The sequence below is a fragment of the Neophocaena asiaeorientalis genome, unplaced genomic scaffold (genome assembly GCF_003031525.2).
Source record: "Neophocaena asiaeorientalis asiaeorientalis breed wild unplaced genomic scaffold, Neophocaena_asiaeorientalis_V1.1 scaffold57, whole genome shotgun sequence".
NCBI classification, from domain to species: domain Eukaryota; kingdom Metazoa; phylum Chordata; class Mammalia; order Artiodactyla; family Phocoenidae; genus Neophocaena; species Neophocaena asiaeorientalis.
In genome coordinates, this window is record NW_020172731.1 from 7,181,057 (window position 1) to 7,201,150 (window position 20,094).

At 37.9% G+C, this 20,094-nt stretch overlaps 1 protein-coding gene across 1 annotated transcript in view; it reads right to left on the reverse strand.

The window, feature by feature from the left end:
• The window catches only part of ARL15 (ARF like GTPase 15), a 423,298-nt gene that overhangs the window by 190,943 nt on the left and 212,261 nt on the right, over positions 1–20,094 (reverse strand). The window lies entirely within an intron of this gene.

Here is a 20,094-nt window from a genome sequence, read left to right on the forward strand (position 1 = left end):
TGACAGTGCAGTTTGTCTTTCAATATATTATATTAGTTTTCTGATATCTATCCATAATAAATTATATATCTGAATAAGAGTATATGTACGTGCTGTGTAATATTTACACACACATCACAGGGTTGGCATGAGGATTAAACAAACACCTCGCACAGTGCCTGGCCAATACTCAATAGCAAATGAAGAAATCAGGGTGGTACAGGAGGTAATGTGATGAAAATTACTAATGCATACCACGATATATGTTAAAATTAAAGCCTGTGTGATAAACTCTTTGAAACAGTGACAAAGAACACATGTAAACTATCTTTGAGAAGGTGATCCTCACCAGAGAATTAAACCACAGTGAAAAAAAGAATCTTGTAAAAATCATCTTCCCAAGGCCAAAGCATTACATTTTTAGTTGACATCTTTGTTAAAAGGTGGTAAGTTCTAGATCCTAGAGATACATAATTGCAACACTCACAACATGAAACTGAATGAACTAATAATATTCCCAGTGTCAATTGGGTAGGAGTGATCTTTTGTAAATCCTCCAGATTACACACAAAACATCCGTGGAGGCAGACATCACGGTTACTCCTTAAAAGGTTCCTCTTCTCATGAAGAAGCCAACCACCAGACTACTTCAGTGCCATCTAATACGTGTCTTAGCAAGACTCTTCCACTTGACAGCTGCTGAGGGGGTATTGATCCTTATTAGAGTCCAATAAAATACTCTATGCTATTAGAGATGTTTCAAGTAACCCCAAATAAATACAAACTCAACAGGGAGAAATTAAGAGTACTGATAAACTTTTCTTATGCCTGTTAATTTCCTGTCATTCATTTATTTGAGTTCTTCAAACTCTGACCTTCTTTTAGATGGAATGCAAAGAATAAAGTGATGTTTTCCTAAACTGTGCTGTTTAAGTATGTCTGCTACTGAAAGAAAAAAAGTATGTGGTAGGAATATCTTGAAAATAACACAGAAAACATGGCTTCGAAGAAGCAACTTAAAAAGCATCTTTTCGGGCCCAAATAGAAATTCACCCTGTAAGTTCATTAAGCTTTTCAAAAGTCAGTCCCTGAAGAAAGAATGGAATGGTGGCCGTCCACTCCATGGAAGTACTCCCCAGAAAAATGAACTTAGAAACTGAGTAAATGTAACGAACTCACAGCAAAGCAACCCACCTTCCAAACAACAAGGCATGAAGTATTAAAAAGGTCTGAAGGAATTTAGTGTCCTATATCAGACATCATGCAGGGAAAACTCACTGTTCCAAGGGAAAAAAGCATCTGAACATTTATGTTAAATGTTCCAGTAATGTCTTGGGTCTGTAGAAAAACAACTGATAAGACAGCAACCCCTGATAACGGGTAGATAACTTCAGACTCTTTTCCAACATTCTGTTTTAAAGTGTAAACCTCAATCAATCCAGGTGGACTGTCTTCTGTTACTTGGCAAAGATGTGAGGTTTTTACCCCAAAGCAAGGTGGGAGAGGGGTGGGTAGAGGGGTCAGTCTCGACCTCAGATTTTTAACTGCACTTCAAAAGACATTTTACGATGCATTTGTGAACATTTTGGCAGATTATGGAATCTGAGAAACCATTCCTTTCAAAACATGTAATTAATAAAGCATTATAAGAAAAACACGATGACAGTGTCCTTCTTGAATTATGCTAATTTGATTACAATGAATCTAAATAAACTCTGAACTAATTATTTCTCTGCAGTACTTAAAGGGACTGCCTGAAGGGTAAGCTGGGACGAAGTGAGAGAGTGGCATGGACATATATACACTACCAAATGTGAAATAGAGAGCTAGCGGGAAGCAGCCACATAGCACAGGGAGATCAGCTCGGGCGCTTTGTGACCACCTAGGGGGTGGGATAGGGAGCGTGGGAGGGAGATGCAAGAGGGAGGAGATATGGGGAGATATGTATATGTTTAGCTGATTCACTTTGTTATAAAGCAGAAACTAACACACCATTGTAAAGCAGTTATACTCCAATAAAGATGTTAAAATAAATAAATAAAATAGTCAAATTCAAGGAGACTGATTAGTATGTGAATAGAAATATATCTTTTAAAATAAAATATTGGCTATTAAAAAAATTCTGTTTAATTTTATTTATCCATTATTTATGATGCCCTCTTAAGGTTAATCAATTTTTAAAAAGGCAAGCACAGTGAGTTATTCCTAATGACCAAATTGTTGAGTTTTTCTCTTGATGCTGAACCCAATTTTCTCCTAAGCAGCAAATATATCACAATCTACTCAAAATCCTCAGAAAAGCTTTTGATTAGAACACATAAAGTGCTCACTCCACAGGGTGATTTGACTAACAGTAAAGAGTACAGTACTTAAGGAGCCAGACAGTAAAATGGCTGCACTCACTGTACATAATTCACTGGCCAACACCATAAGTAAAGAAACATGAACACACACACAGGAAACCTTCAAATCACCAAACGACATACTCTTGAAGCTCACTGACTCTCCTTCTGAATGAGTTTTATTTTACACTTCTATTTAGATGTATATAAGAAGGTATACTAGGACTCCATAAATATAAAGCACGGGCCCACTGCAAATATTCAACCCTCCTATCACTTCCCCACAAGATGAGATAAAACAGAAGTTTCCTCCAAAATTACTGACCCCCCCCAACACTAATAGTTAGAATGACTATTCTCACTGAAGTGAGACTGATGCATATTTCCTAAACAAAACAATTAGAATGAGCATCATTTCCAACTACCAAAAATGCTTTAGTGAATGTAAAATATTAAAAAAAGCCAACTATCAGAGTGAACCTGACAGCATGAAAATCAGCTTAACCATTTAAAATTTTTATTATGATTAAGTTTTATTGTAAAGTATCACTTAACTAAAGTGAAAGGAGGAACATGATTTTTAAATGGATTGCTATCAATACCTTATTTAATGCAAAAGAACTCAGTAGTTCATGGATTTCATTAAAATATCAAATTTAGTACCTCTTAAAATGTAAATGATATTTAAAGTTGAATAGCGAAGTAATATTTCAAAAATTTATAATTTTAAATTATACTTTATATAAACATGTAAAATGATCAGGATAAAGTCAGATGCTGGAACATTCAAGTACGGATTAATGCCTATATTCTAGCATTATTTTTAGTTCCTGAAAATAAGTTGGCTTTTTGTCATCTCATCACTTCACTATGATTTCATTGGATAATTATGCACTGAAGTTCATTACTCAAAGCATCCATTGTTGAACAGAACCAAAACCATCCAACCCAATAACCACAGAATAAAGAACTGAAAGAAAATTGAATATAACCATGAATCTTAAAAGGGAACCAAACAGCAGGCAAATCGGTCCCAACATTAAGTGCTAATGCAAAATTCCTCTGCCTGAAAATTATTCTTTTCACTTGCAAACCTACATAATATCAACACTTTCTGAAACTCATTTTAAATAACCCCTCCTTTTATTTTTAAACGTAGAAAAATTAAGCAATGTTGATGAGGGAAGAAACAAATGCAAAAAAAAATCTCCCTTTCTAGATGTTCTTTCTAAATGAATTAGGTAGCTAGACAGATAATCTGTAGAAAATTGGGCAAAGGGTATAGGCAGGGATCTAAAATCTGTTAGAACACCAAAAATTCAAAATAAAATTAATTTAAAAATGTGTATTTATTTAATCCTTTAAGAAACAACCTTCTATGAGCATCTTCTATGAACAAGGCCCTGTAGTAGGTGCCTTGGAATCACAAAGTACTTCTAGGAAGGTGTCATCGTTTTCAGTTAAACAGGACACAGGAATTCTACAGTTGAGACGGGTTTAGGTACTCTCTACAGCAGGAATATTCCTGGAGATGAAAAACGTTTAAATATTTCACCAAGTGAGGTGGAGAGCTGAGGGGAGAAGTGAAGGCCATGACTGCCAAGCAGAGAATTCACTCAGTGCTGCTGGATGCAAAGGGCGCTGGACACAAGTTACTTAGTCAAGCTTTTCATTTTTATGTGTGATTCTTCAAACCTGCCTTTGGAAGTGGACAATTTCAGCCTATCAATGATTTTTTAAGTAGGCATTTAGATATGGCTATAAAATCATTTTTGCTTGAATCATGTCCTCACCAACCCCAAGAAAAAAAGAGGCCTGAAGGTTTGTATTTTTTTCCCTTAACGTCACTTGAAATAATCATGGAAACATGCCAAAACCAACTATTTAATTTCAAATAAATATTTATGTTCAAAATAGTTCAAAATTCATAAGATATAAGTATCAAACGAGGAGTAAAAAAGAAAAATCCTGCAAAGTTTATTCATTAGAGCAAATTCAGCTGAGTGCTGTAGAAGCACCACGTCCTTTAAGCATCACAAAGGAGCAGTGAAGATGGAACAAATGTTACTTATTGCAAGAGGATGGCAACCTGAAAGCTTTTCCATTTTCAAGTTTGTAAGTTGCTTTAGTCTGTTTGGGCTGCCATGACAAAATATCACAGTGACTGGGTGGCTTAAACAACAGAAATTTATTTCTCACAATTCTGGGGGGCTGGAAAGTCCAAAAATCAAGGTGCCACCATGGTCAGTTTCTGGTGAAGACTTTCTTCCTGGCTTGCAAATGGCTGCCTTCTTGCTGTAGGGAGAGGGGAGATCTCTCTTCCTCTTCTTAAAAGGCCACCCATTCCACTGAATTAGAGGACCTCCCTTATGACCTCCTTTAACATTAATTACCTCCTAAAATACAGTCACATTAGGGGTTAGGGCTTCAACGCATGGATTTTGAGGGGACATAATTCAGTCCATAGCTTAAGTCAAAAAATATACATCCTATGTCATTCATGAAAGTGTATATTATATAAAGTTTATGTATGTTTAGTTATTTGTTTTTTCGTGATTGCTACCTAGCCTTAGTTTGAAATTTTTAAACTAAATTTAAAAAGCAGTTAAAAGTATTTAGCTTATTTGTCTGAAAGAATTGTTTCTATGTGTGTTCCACTAATGAGTCAGGGAGCAACTAGTAGGATGGGATTGTATCACAAACATATTCAACTTGAGAAAGAAAGAACTGAAGAAGTCCCTGACAACCATTCCCTTGATGCATTTCTGTTCTGCAGAAGAAAGACATGAATTCCCTCAACCGGTCCCAATTCTCCAGGGCTTCTCATGGTGTGAGCATTTCCACCCCAGTGTGCGCTTCTAATCTTTAAAGTTGAGTATTTCTTATTCACCCTGACTCCTGAATGCCAACTACTGCATCTTCTGCATAATGGAAGAAACAGGAAGATGCTCCACTATTGGATACAAATCAATTGTATGGAAATCCTAAAAGATTTTCAAAGGGAATATTCAGGCTCTATGATTTTTTCCTTACAGGCTGACTTTAGAAATTAACTACCACAAGGTGATGGGCAATAACGCTAAGTTATATCTGTTCGAAAGTCACAAATACATACACGTGTATGTACAGACGGACACGCATATTGGGAAGGAAAAATTTCCTCATAAAAATTTTTGTATCATTATAAAAAAAAAAGCAACTCTTTTCACTGCAGTGGCTCTTCCAATTTGAATATATTGTCTCTCCTTGATACACTAAAGAAACATCATCTACTCACCTACTCTCAGCTGAGACAGGAAGAAGGCAGCCCTCATACCAACCCCTATGTTTTTCTCCCATTGGTCTCTGATAGCACATGGCTCTTGCACCTTTAATGCACAGAGAGGAGAGCTGAGGCTTCACTTGCTGCCTAGTTCTTCCTTCTGAAGCTCAATATTTAGAGAGGAAAAAAATACCATGTGCAAATATCATCTTTCTGTAATTGGCAAATCTCATCAAACCTTTTCATTAAGTAGTATCTTAAGGAAATAGGAGTTGCTGAAGAATTGGACATGTTAAAAGACCTAGATTCAAAGTAATTCTGCCATTTTATTTCTAGCTTTGGATGAGCAGCTACTTTTCTAAAAATATGGGAGAATCTTAAGAGATGGATGAAGGCCTATATACCTCCATATTTGAGAGTGAAAATACCTGAGGGAAATATAAAGGAGATTATGTAAGCAAATGGGCTATGCCTAGAATTTAGAATTTCACACAGTGCATTTCTTTTTCCCAGTAGTTATATCTGACAATGGGACTTAATTTATCGAGGACGAAATAACCATGCTTTCTACTGTCAAGGGAACAAATCAAAGAATTGTAGTTCATGAGCAATGCCTTCCAATTTAAAAAGAGGAAGAAAGGACAGAGAAAGGCTCACATATTCTGCTGGGTGTTTGTGTAGCAAATCCATAGGGGCCACTGTGACCACTTAAATAATTGAGACTCATGGAACCAGAGAGAAGTCCTAATGCAACTGGAATAGGGTCAATGGTACACTTTAATTTTTTAATGCTTTTCTTGAATATTCCATTTTATGGGGATTGAGTATTCATTTGACTAACTTATTGCAGGGGTGGCTGTGCAAGAACTGAATGTGCTTTGGATGGACACTGGTGATGAAATGAATTTGGATATATTTAAATGTGACACATACTGCTGCTTCAGGTCAAAAGTTTTTAATGAGAAAATATCTCCAACTATAGCCAAGGTCAAGGGGAAACTATCATTTCTCCTTATTTAGAAGCTTCTAGAAATGCATTCATTCTATTAATAGGTATATGGTAAACATTGGGTCTCTGAGTTGCCAAACTTTCAGCTCAAAAACTTCCTGAAGTAAATCACTGATTAGATTGTAATAATGACTACAATCATACAGAACTATGAGTTCTGCAAAATAGCTAACGATCTTTGAGAACTATTTAATAGGGGAGTTTTTTGTTTTTTTTTTCCTGTTTCAAAGGGCAACAATACTTCAGACAAAATTTATCACTCTGGTCAGTCATTCATTATTCAACAAAGATTTATTAAACACATGCTGCATTTAATGGAGTAGGGTGAGGGTTGGTGGGAATGAATTATACAGACAAGAGGATTGAGTGATGGATGTGGGGTAGTAATCCCCACACCACTAGTGTTTATCCTGTAGCCAGGGTGCTATGGGAACCAAGGGGCTGAGTCCCCCAGTCTTTAGGAGGAGTCACATCTCCTCCTGGGAATCAGGAAATCTTCCAGGAGGACCACTGGAAATGGGCCAGGCCAGGAGCAAGGGGTACTGCAGACACTTGGAATGCTCTTGTACCATTAGCCTTAGTGAGTGAACCTGGCACTCTCAGCCTGTGAGACCAAACCCACAACGGGTGTCTGAGGCCTTTCAGGAGACCTTTCAAAATGCTTCAGAATGGGGCTTCCCTGGTGGCGCAGTGGTTGAGAGTCCGTCTGCCGATGCAGGGGACACGGGTTCGTGCCCTGGTCCGGGAAGATCCCACATGCCGTGGAGCGGCTGGGCCCGTGGCCCCTAGCCGCTGAGCCTGCGCGTCTGGAGCCTGTGCTCTGCAGCGGGAGAGGCCACAACAGTGAGAGGCCCGCGTACCGCAAAAAAAAAAAAAAAAAAAAAAAAAAAGCTACAGAATGGGAGCTGATTCTCAGTCCACAGATGACTGCTGATACAGTGGCTGGGTGGGGTAGGACTATTCTTGGGCTCATCTAATCTTAGAGATCTGGACACACTCCCAGAGGGGTGGAGGACTGGGATAGTTTTGGGGCCACTAGAAGTGGTGTTGACTTCCTTTGGAAAAGATCCAAAGGCTGTAACTTAAAGTGGTCTATTTAAATTTATTCTTTTTTTTTTTTTTTTTTTGAGGAGAAAAGCACAGGAGAAAGAACAAGCACTGTGTCCACCCTTCCATCTCACTGCCACCTTCACTCCCATTGTTCTTGTAGGAATTCCGCATGCACAAAGTTGAGGGGAGCCCTGACACTGCCATTTCCCCTCCGGAGCTAGATCTGTCTGTGGCATTACTGCACTGTAAGCTGATGGGGGAGAGCTGAGTGCTCTCCGGAGGACGAAGTGGTAATGCTCAGAAATTCTGCAAACACATGAAGACAACACTGCCTACCTGCCAAGGGTGTGGCACCATGTTCTGGCTAAGAGGACTGCAACTGATTTCACTCATCCAAGCAAATTTTTAGGGAGTTGTAAAGGGAGTTGAAAAACATCATCTTGGAAGCTGCTAAGGGACAAACATGATTTGAAAATGATTGGGAGAGGTCATATTTACGAATCCTTAGTGAGGCTGTTTTATGGTTCAGATATTATTGCTTTGGCTAATGTCTGAGTGTCTGTATACACAAATTTTAATAAAAGCAACCATGAAATTTGACAAACCACTTCATTGAAATTATAGAACAAATATATCTTGGATACTAGACTCTGGGCAACGCTTAATTCATTCACTTTGGGTGAACTGAATGTGACACTTCTACCTTGTCTATTCGCTATAGAATATGGGAACAGCAGAAAAGAATGGATTGTTTTAACCCTTGCTCTTCAGAGTGCTTAGTAAATTATCAGGGATCAAAATACATCACAGAATAATCTTTGGTTTTACTTAATAATATTTAACTAGGTCATAATTCTATTTATCAAATCTATTATTCCATTATTTTACTTTTATTGATCTCATTTCCTTTCCCTTTGCTACAGTTTGGAGCAATGTTATTTAAAGTATAATCTGAGGATGAGACCAGTCCACAGATGTAATAAGTACAGAAAGAGAGAATAAGAACTGAGAAAATTCGGAAGGCATTTGACGTGGCTGTGACTTACAAATACGTGGTCAGTGGTCTCATCTCACTGAACATATAGACCAAACGTATCGGTCAGCATTGGATGGGGGATGGGGTGGTGGGAATCAGTTCTTTACCACAAATAATTTGATTAGTATTGGTTTAAAATACCTGGCAACTGCATATTAAATATTTTAAAATTCCCTTCAGCTATTCACATGTAAATTGCTACAGAATTTATTAGACTAACAGATTCTAACTTGTACTCTTAGATACAGGAAAAAGATGTCCTTGGCCTTTGGAACATTTCCAATTGCCTTTATTCTCTTTGAAAGATTTTCAGTAGGAGAATGGTCAGTGCCAGTGGCAGTAACCATGACTTTGAATTAAAGACAAGAGGTTGATAGGCCTCAGGGCAGGCAGGCTTATAAATAACAGTACTCACCCCTGAGTGGCCTGTGGCTCTGGGTACCACACATAAGCCTTATCATCTGGACACTTCAGACTAATCTGGGTCAGGTCTAATGAATACTTAGACACATTATCTCTTTGGAATTTATAGGCTTTAAACAAAAATCTCCTCTATGGCTCTTTAGTTCTAAAATTCTGTAAATGCAAACGGCCTCACCCTACTCATAAGAGCTTTAGGGAGGTGTTTCATAACCGGAGAGAAGCCTTCAAGACACACAGGCAATGAATAGGCTAGTAAACAAGTATAATTTATGCATATGTATTTTGCAGTGGCTTAAATGAACATTCCTCAAATGTAAATTTCACCAGGCTTTCAGCTGAAGAGATTTCTTGAACTGATGACTGTTGACCTTGACTGCAGTGCATTTTATGACCTCCCCAGACAGGATGGGGAAGCGATTAATATTACTGCTCCCCACCCTCTACTTATCACTAGTTAATCCTAACTCTTCATGAAGTGTGCATGCCAATTGGCCATAAAAATATACACCAGTCCACTAAACTAGGAACAAAAAGAAATCATAATGGATTAAGCAAAAATAAGGCCTAATGATATGTACTATAAATTGGGCCTTCATTTTTCTGGGCTTTGATTTTGCTTCTCACAAAGATGAGAATCAAATTCCTATAGGCAGATGACAATGATTTGAAAACAGTAGGACAAAACATGAAGATATAAGGGAAGGATGAGGAATTTATATATGAAAAGTCAACACTTATTTTAGAGCCACATAATTTTTATAGTTTTATTGATCTTTTTCAAATTTTGTTCAAGTCAGGATGAACAGATGATTTTCATTTTAAAACTGGGTAGGCAGAAGAAAGGTGTTGATGGTACCTTAGATGGTACTACTGAGGCTACGACTCTCAGTTTCCAAACAAAGCCATGATATTTTGCTACTTTAGCAGTCTGTAGTCCCAAATCTCCTTAAGAGCAAAAAAACCAAAAGCATGTTATGCTTGGATTCTTTGAATTCTCTACTTTCAGGAAGTAGCACCTCTGGTTTGGACAGCTACAAGGAATGGCAGAGATACTAGGCCACAACTGCATTTACCACAAACATTCCAGTCTGCTAAAATTTAAACATGTGACTCGTTTCTGTTGGCATTTACCATGTTTACAAAGCCAACAATGGAGGAAGCCAGGAACGCTGTTACTACACCTACAGCTGTCAGGAACGACACTAAATGGCTCCAAATATCAGTAAGTATAATCATGATGCTGTCTTCTGAGTATTAGCTGACTGATTTTACAGCTAGAGAAATATGCATCTCAGGCACCATCCACTAAACAGTTCATGTTAATAAGGCAGATACGCTGCAACTAATGTGGCTGTTTCCAGAAAGCATGTGGAAAGGTGATAAAGAATGAGAATAGATAACAGAGCAAAACACAGAAAGACCAAGAGAAGAAAACAACTCATTCTAAAACTGAGGAATTATCAGTTCTCCTGAAGGATATGAGTAAATCAAGGTGAAAAGAATGGGAAGGAAGCAGCACTGACTGAAGAGGTCTTATGGGATTGTCAAAACGGGGGTAGGTACATGTGATGAAAATGGCTGAAAATGTAAAGAACTGTAAAAGAAAAACCTTCAGGACTATGTTAAGTAAAAAACAAAGATATGTGTACAAGTAAAACTTTGAAACAAAATAATAAAAGATAACGTTACTTTGGCCTTTGAAAAGTAAGGCTCTTCCAGTCTTGGCCCAACTACCCAGCATGAAAATGATTTTCTCAGCCTGATCAGAGGTAGAGCAACCCTCTTGAAATCACTGAGGCAAAAATCATTCCCAGTATGAGAAAAATGAGAATCTTAACTACTTGATGGTCAATGACAATAGCGCACAATCTCACTGAATTTTAAGCCTCCTAGTAGAAGGTTCAAAGCTTCCTGAGGGCAAGTATGCTTAGTTATTTACAAAGGAGCCAAGTGGAGTCCTTTTCATATTTTAGGTGCCTTATGACAGTTTGTTTAATCAAATTATTCTTAATTAGTCCTCTTTTCCAATTAGCCCTGAAAATCTAATAGTTTATTAAGGAAAAAAAAAGTCCAAATATTTACGAAGCTTATATTATAGCAGCAAATTCAGGATCGTACTAATGACCTAAAAACTAGGCAGCAGCAAAATATTTCCTGGGAACAGGGTAGATCCTAAGGGTGATTTTGTCAGGTAAGATGCAATCTTTCTAAGCAGTAGTGACCCCACATGAATGATTACTTGAAACCAGTGTTAAAATCTCAAAAAGTAGGTATGTAATTTGGTAAACCAACGCGATGCTATTCAGTGTCACAAAAGATCAATAGCCATTCTTCTAGCTTCAGCCCCAGGATCCCTCCAGGAAGCTGGCTCAGCCCACTACAGCCCATAAAGGTTTTTGCCAACTGAACTCAAAGCCCCATTAATGTGGCAAATAATTACAATATACCCTTCTGGCATCTATTAACTTTTCTTTAATCATGTTTTGTCTCTTCAATTAGACTGTAAGTTAATTAAGAGTAGAGAACTTCTGATATTTCTTCTGTGGCCATCACACCTTACTATGCAAGGGTGATTAAATATTAGTTAAAAATTTTAGGTAATTTACCACATTAATAAGTTACTATTAATAGGGAAAAAATCATATAATCCTCCCAATAATTATGAAAAAAGCATTTGATAAATTTCCACATCCATTCATCATAAGGACATAATAGAAAAGGACATCTTTTACAAGAATGCCCTTCATCTTTCACTGGATTCAAGTCATTTTTCTAAATAAATACATAAATAAATAAATAGCCTGCAGCAAACATCACACTTAAGGATGAAGTGTTTCAAAGCCATCCCTTTATAAGCCAGAAAGAGACAAGAACGCTTGCCATCACCAATTCTATTCAGAATTGTCCTGGAGCCCTGAGTCAATGCAGGAAGACAAGAAAACGGAATAGAAATAAGACAGAAAGGAATAAACTTGTTTGCTGATGAAATTAATGCATGCAGAAAAATCATAGAATATATACAGATAAATCATAAGGATGAACAGTCTAGCAAGTTTACCGGCTACAAAAATATATAAATGTAAATTTCTTGTATTGAACAGCAACGATCAGTTAGAAAATGTCAAATTATGCACAAAGGCTGGCAAAATGTAAAAAGCCAGAGAATTCCACATACTGACAGGCATATGAAGAAAAGGGATTTTTATCTACTCTGGAAAACATCTTGGCAGTACCTAATAAGGTTGAATATGCATGTACTTTAAAAGTCCTTACATTCTTAGGTATATACTATAGTGAAATGCTTGTACGTATACATCAGACACACTGAGAAATGTTCACAGCAGCAGTTTTTGAAAATATCCAAAACAACAATGGAAAATGTCCATCAACAGTAGAATGGATGAACAGGGATATACTCATATGACAGACTATTAGATAGCAGTGAAGAGGAATGACCACGTCCTCAGCGATAAACACGGATGCGTCTCAAAAAGATAACCACGAACCAACAGAGAATCACAGAATATGTTTCATAGTACATATGTACTCATGGTACATATGTTTCTCAATCTACATAAAGTTCAAAATAGGCACACCACTATGTAATACATTATTTACAAAGATGCATACATACATGGCAGAAGTCTAAAAAGCAAGGAAATAGGCAACACAAAATTCAAGACAGTGATTATTTCTGGATGGGGAGCTAGGGGGACACATGCAAATGAGGGGCACAGAGTTGAATATGGCGCGGGTGGTGGTCTATTCTTTAATGTGGATAGTGAGGATACTGGCTTTAAACCACATCTATATGTCCTTTACATTTTTACATTTTTTATAAAGTATTTCAAAATAACGGAAGGAAGGAAAAGGGAGGAAAGAATGGAAGGAAGGATGAAAGGAAGGACAGAAGGATGAAGAGTGGAAGGAGCATGGGGGGGAAGGAAGGTAATGACAAAATCCTTGAAATGCTGAGATAAAAATAAGTCTGCCATGGTAACCTCCTTTCTATGAGGGTATAAGGCTGCAAGACATATTTGCAACACAACTGCAAGGGGCTATAACAAGATGGCACATTTAGATTCCTTTTACTAAAATTGATGAGTCATTTGTCATAATGCAGATGGTTTAAGGCTGAAAGTCAGGACTGAAAACATTGCTTTTTCTTATTTGAAAAACAATTTTCACTAGATTAAATTTCCTCTAAAATTTTTAAGTACTAGGTTGGAAATCAAAGGAATCCACTTTCACATTTCTTCAATTATTTGCAGTAGAAAAAGGAAATGTATCAGACCACAGAGGAAATTTTTTCTTCCACACTTTGGAAATCTGGAAGGTACTACTTTTCTGTATGACCATTTACCATAAGTAGATTTAAATCCAAATTGTTCTATTGAGAGGTGAAAAAGCCAGTTAAAGTGTCAACACTCCCAACACCAGCCAAACAACATTTTGGCAAAGGCTAATATAAATGTTTTCATAACTTATGGTTTTTCAGATCACTATTCAAATTCCATACTTCTACATCTCTGTTTTTAGAGATGAAGACTTCTCCTCAAACATCAGGTTAGTAGAGAAATTTTAAGTTTGGAAATCTCCTAGAATGCTACAGAGCTCTACTCACATCTACACATGCGGTGAGGGAAGGTGGAACAAGGGGAGGATGAGGAAAGCTGAGATCCAGAGACTGTCTGCAGAGCATCTGTTCTAGCAACCCAGTTGTGGGCCTTCTCCTGGACCAGTAAAACTCCATCTGGTGCGGGAAGATAACTGTTCCCCAGGTGGTGTGTCCACCTGTCAACTGACAGTTGGGCGTGTGCCACTGAGAAGGGCAGACACAATTTGGCACAGGCTTTTGGAGCACTGCTTTAACTTGATGGCTAAGCAAGACTTGAGATAAAGAGATGAGGAAACAGAAAAAAAAATGTGATGGGCACTGCTGGACCCAGGCATCAGCTAGGGAATCTGGGTCACGCCTAGAACAGGCGTCTGATGGGGTATGCCATGAAGGGCGGAGAGCCGCAGGGAACGGTGCCAGCCTCTCCTTTCTGGGCTTGCCAGCCCTTGGCAGGGATTCTGGAAAACGAGACATCCCAAGTCAGACACATTTCCGTACATTCCTCTCCCTCCCCTGCCTCCAGCTACTTACATGTGGCTAATGGACAGACTACTGAAACTTTAAAAAAAAAAATAACACTAGAATATGGAATCAATGCATGTTTATCCCAGAACTTTTAGGGCTAAAACTGACATACAAGAGTCGTCTCTTTGTGAAGCTTCATACTATATATTTATTCCAAGTGATGCCCAAAACCTACTTGGAATTCTTTTGACGTTTGGCTTTAGAATCCTTGGCATATTCTTGTCAATACCTCCAGCAATGGAGATGTTTGGATCTAAAGAGTAAATTTTGCCTGGGACTATGTAAGCAGGTGCTCAGTACATACATACTGAATAAAAGAACAAATGGATGGATGAAACAGACACTCATAGTACTTAGACAAACTGATAAATAGGTGACCAAGCAGGAATATTTTCTTAAAAAAACAAAACACGTATAAGGGCTTTCTTGTATGGCTCATATGCCATAAGTCAGAAGACCAATTCAACAGAGGAGGCACTGTTGAAATAATAGAGCCTCTCATGGTAATCCTTGATGTAGAGAGTATCAACCTCTTTGTCTCTGCACTATTCCTTAAAGGGAAGGTCGCTAAGGCACCAGACCACAGCAGAGTTTCTGCTCCCTTACTGGGCTGGCTTCCAGAGATGTCTTTGACCAGGTTTCAGACATAACCCTAATCCAGACGATCTAAAGATCTTTATTCTGTTAAATCTGATAACATGAATATTCAAATCTATTTTAAATAGGAAAATAAAATCCAAATTATACCATTTCAACTGTTATCACTTTTTCCGGCAACACAATAACGTCATAAGTATTAAAAGTCTCTGTGCTTAGAAGGAACAGCGGTCACACACACTGGGGTATTTTTTTGAAAGTCTTATTGCTTCATAATTATACCCCATACACATACATATTTATATAAACGTAGGGATATAAAGGAAGTATTCATAAAGGATGAGTGATGGACAAACACAAAGCCATGCTTTGATGTTAAAGATGCAGCCCTTTGGTGCTGAAAAGGACATGTAATTGAATTCTTGGTAATCACTGAGAATAGTGTCTATTGTTGAATGTGGAGCGCCCACAGAAGTCTGGTCTAGGGAGTTTGCTCCGTTCTAAGGTGAATTCTCCAGAGCCCAACTCAAACATGAAAGACATCCTGGCATCGAGCCAAATGCCTGGGCCAGGATGTTCTTTAGATTAAGACCAAACCAGCACCCTAAACCTGGCCTAACATGAACTGAAAACACTTGGGCAGCATTTGCCCCAGGGGAAGCCTGTCGTGGGGCCTCCTGACTCTTCTCCACACACTTTGGCACACGTTCAGCAACTCTGTATTTGACGGCTATCTTTCCCTAATAAAGAGCTGGGATTTACTGTAGAGGATGTTCTCATTCTCATAAACCAAAGACCAAAAGTGTGTGTGTGAAGGTCTCTAGTACAACATGCTTCCTACACATCCTCTACCCTTTAAAAGACTCATTTGAGGGATTTCCCTGGCGGCCCAGTGGTTAGAACTCTGCGCTTCCACTGCTGGGGGCCCCGGTTCGATCCCTGGTCGGGGAACTAAGATCCCACAAGCCGTGTGGCATGGCCAAAAAATAAATTAAATTAAATTAGATTAAAGACTGATTTGGGTTATCCAACCTCTTCTGAAATAGGAAAGTGATTTCTGGAAATGTGCAAAAATGACTTCGTCTTTTAAGTAACAATATTACACAGCTAAGTGACTTCTCTATTGGAGGGAAGTTGGAAATATACCCTGATGAACATAGTCTGCTATAAAGACAGATTATTTTAAACATCAATTTACCATGGACACATATACACATACATTTAAAAAAATCTGCATCCTTAAGTGCACATGTGTTTTCAGTGTGGTCTTAGAGGGAAGGTTTCTACACAGGGTTTAGTCTGTGAAACAATTAGTGAAACAGATGAAAGGCATTTCAGATGATTACCCCAGCAACACAATGCTTCTTCAAGACTTGGTGCATATATGCCATACAGGGCGAGCAGATACTTTTTTGACATTTACCACCTGCCTTAGCAAATGTCATACCAGTTAATCTTGATGTTCACCAAATTTCTGAGTTCCACCATGACTGGTCTTATAAGGTTTCTATTCAAAGCTCCTGAATAATTGCCACGTTTCTCCACTACATTAAACATACTTCCAATTCTTCAAGGGTAGAGAAGAAAAAAACAATTCTACTAAATCAATTTTGTCAGAAATATCTGAATTATGTTTTAACATGACAATATTAAACATTTTAAATTCAGGAATAAAACATTGAAATTCCCAGCAAATAAAATAACAGTAACAAACCAAAAAAAAAAAAAAAAAAAAAAAAACAAAAAAAAAAAAAAAAAAAAGTACCGGGGCACGTAATTCAGATGAGTATTTTAAATAACGATTCCTATTTTCTCTTAAATATCCTAATAAAAATTGTCAAGCATTTTTAGGAATGCTGCATTATAATCATTTTTTTACCATCATCTAAATCTCTCATTTTATCCATCTCTAAAAGTGATTTACTGTCACTACACTATAAAGAAAACAGTTCTGAAAACTGCCCACTTGGAACACTACACAATGTCAGGGATTTGGTCTGTATATTGATCACTATACAGTTTAGCCCATTTCAGGCACTGAATAAATTTGTTTATCTGACAATATTTATAGCACCTACTATGTTTGAAGGAGGTGTTCTAGGCACCCACAGATACATCAGTAATCAAAACAGAGATTCCTTCTCCCAGGGAATATCTGCTGACTCAATAAAAGGTAGCTTAGCAAGTTTCTTAACATCGACGATTTCTGTAATACAGATAGGGTGCACTGATACCATTCAAAGAAGACAACAGTGGTATAAAATTAAAACTCAGAATTCTTTTGAGAGCTAAGAAATATTTTCTAATGTGTTGTATCCTTCAGTGGGCCCACAGCATTTTATAGGATAGAGAGAATTTAGGAATCTATTGCCACTTTGAGATCAGATGAGTTGATCTAAAATCCCAGCCTGTCTTTCCTCCGTCACACGTCACCTGCGCGGTAGAAGTATTTAACAGGAGGTACCAAAAAAGGGAACTATTACCTAATGCAAACCTTTTTAACTCTTTTAGATGGTTATTTCTCGTCTAAGCATATGAAGGGTTTCATTTAGAAAATGTATCGATCTCTCTAGAACAGTTAACGATTCCCAAAATATAACATGTTTTTATATTTCCACTCCTTTTCTTAACTTGTTCCTTCTGCTCCCAAAGACCCTTTTTGATCCTCCCTTCTCCTTCTTGTCTCTCATTTATAAAACTGAGGAATATAAACACATGAATGAATGGAGGCTGAAAGCTGCTAGAGGTGGGTTACAGCCAGGAAAGCTTAGGGAGGAGGATGGGTGTTTGCAGAAATTGCTTTCAGTGTCATTCGTTCTCTAATGCAGTCTTGTGTTATTTCTAAAAACAAAGATGGACTGGACAGTAAGTTAAGCCCAAATCAGCAGGCTTTCTCCCCCAAGTACTGGAATACAATAGTCACTTTGTTTCACAAATATATAAAAACATACTTGGCTTAGTTTCTTCAATATATTACTCTCATTTCAACTGAGCTCATTTGTAAAAAGGGCCCATCTGCAAATTGGCAGCTGGGGCCTATCCAAGTAGCAAGAAACATTCAAGAGAAAAAGTTGATTCAAGACTTTAAAGTGAAAAAAAGAAAATTAAGTTATATCTTAAAAATCAAATAAAATGTTTCTGTTTTTCATAAATTCAATGACAAGAGATTGTTGTGGTGAAGTGAAAAGAGCAGATGAGTTGAAGTCCAAAGACTTGGGTTCAGGTCCCAAGCTGGATCTTGGGTAATTTATCATTTCATTTCTGGAACCCTCATTTATAAAATGGATAAGGAAGTAATATAACACCAGGCTTCCCCGGGACAGTAGAGAGAATTACCTGAGATAATGTATGTGAAACATACCTTGTACTACACACATGTTATTTCAAATGATTTCAGTCTCTCCTCTGTGATCCCATAATACTCCTGACATATTTCCATTGGCTCTTACCATGATATTGTAATGATTTGTTATATGTAGGTGACTTGAGGGAGGGGACCATATTTTATTCATTTTTGTATTTCCTTGGACAGTATTCGGCCACACAGCAAGTGTGCAAAAAATACTGGTTGAGAGAATGAATACATTGTTGTTTTGTTAAATGACTAATGACATTTTAAAAAACTAAAATATGCTTCAAATTCTGAACAAAGATAGCATTCATTTTTGGAAAATTTCCTTTTGCCAATTGTAGTTTCTACACATAGGTCTTCATATGCTGCTCACAATGTTAGGCTTAAATTTGGTCTATCTAATGTACCTTTTAACTGTATTTTGGGGGGTAATATACCAATTCCAAAGTCCTTTTGAATATGAAGGGAAATATTAAAAATTCAAAAAGATCACTTTTGGTTTCCTATAATAACATTTAAGCTGGCAACATGTTCCAGGAACTTGGTTATTTTTTGATAAGTCATCTATTTTCTTTCATAAACAACAGTAAGCTGTAAAATAAACCAGTTTAAGCTTGAGGTGGAGGAAAGAGAAACGTTGGAACCTAATTTAGCTTTCTCAATTAACAATGACGGTACTCTATGGGGAGGACACACAAGCACGTGGACGCTTACACGCACAGATGCGCATCCGAGTAGACATGCAGGGACAAATTTCAGAGCTCCGTCCTGCTGTCAGGATGGGAATTCACCAAGGCACTCTTGCAGCATCTCCAAATGAAATGCATGGGCACATCAGTAAGGGTCGAACATAGGGCATAAAAAGTGCAACGACTCGCTCTTCATTTGGCTTCTCTTTCACACCCAAGCTCATTGCACAAAGGTCCAACCATGACAGGGTGCTGAAAACTGGCAGCATTAAAAAAGAACCCAGAGTCACAGAATTATTTCATAAATATATGTAAGACTGAAGGAATGTGTGATGCTCCCCTGTTTGGTGCATCTCAAAGGTGGGTTAAAACCAACTTTGGAATGAATAGCTCTCAGAGATCTGAAAGCTTTCTAATACTGGGATTTTCAACTTTGTGATTTAACGACAACCCTGCTGTTGGCCTTTCCTGACCTGTTGTGAAGTAAATCAGGCAAACTAATGTGGGCTAACAAGTCTTTTTCACACTGTTCGATCACCCTGCCTCTCTTTTTCTCCGCAGACATGGCCTTTCTCCCACTCTGTCTGGCCATCCTCCTCAAAGCGCACAAAATGGCCACTGTAACCCTGCATTACTGTCATTAGATCACAGGTTAGTCAAGTGGAACTGGCTGGCCTTCCCAAAGGAGAGCTCTACTTCAAAAATCTGTCCATGTCAAATGAAGGAAAAAAACCCTGAGCATGGGGTCACCCAGATCAATGATCAAAAGAAACGGAGAATGAAGCGGGGGGGAGCACACCCTCCTTTTTGTTAAACACACACACAGGTCTGATTTATTATAAGGAATACAGAGATAACGATGAGGTTTTCTCCTCATACACCCTGTTTTCATTTTTTTTATTAACTAACTTGTTTCCATCAGGCCCTTCTGGTTGGTAAATTTGGGGCTTTGGGCAAGTCCACAAGGAATCCTTAAAATTTCCCCCAAAAGAAAACACACTCCAGGAAATCCCGGTTTTAGGAGGGCTCTTAAATAGGTCCCAAAACGTTGAAAAGCCATAAAAGTAATGCAAAGTAATCCACCTTTAAGGCTTAAGAAGATTCTATTTAAATCTGAAAGTAAGAATTGGTGCAACGAACACTCTAAAATAATCCGAGTAACCTCTTGGGCCTTCAAAGAGAGGAAACAACAAGCCTGTCAGTCACATCCTG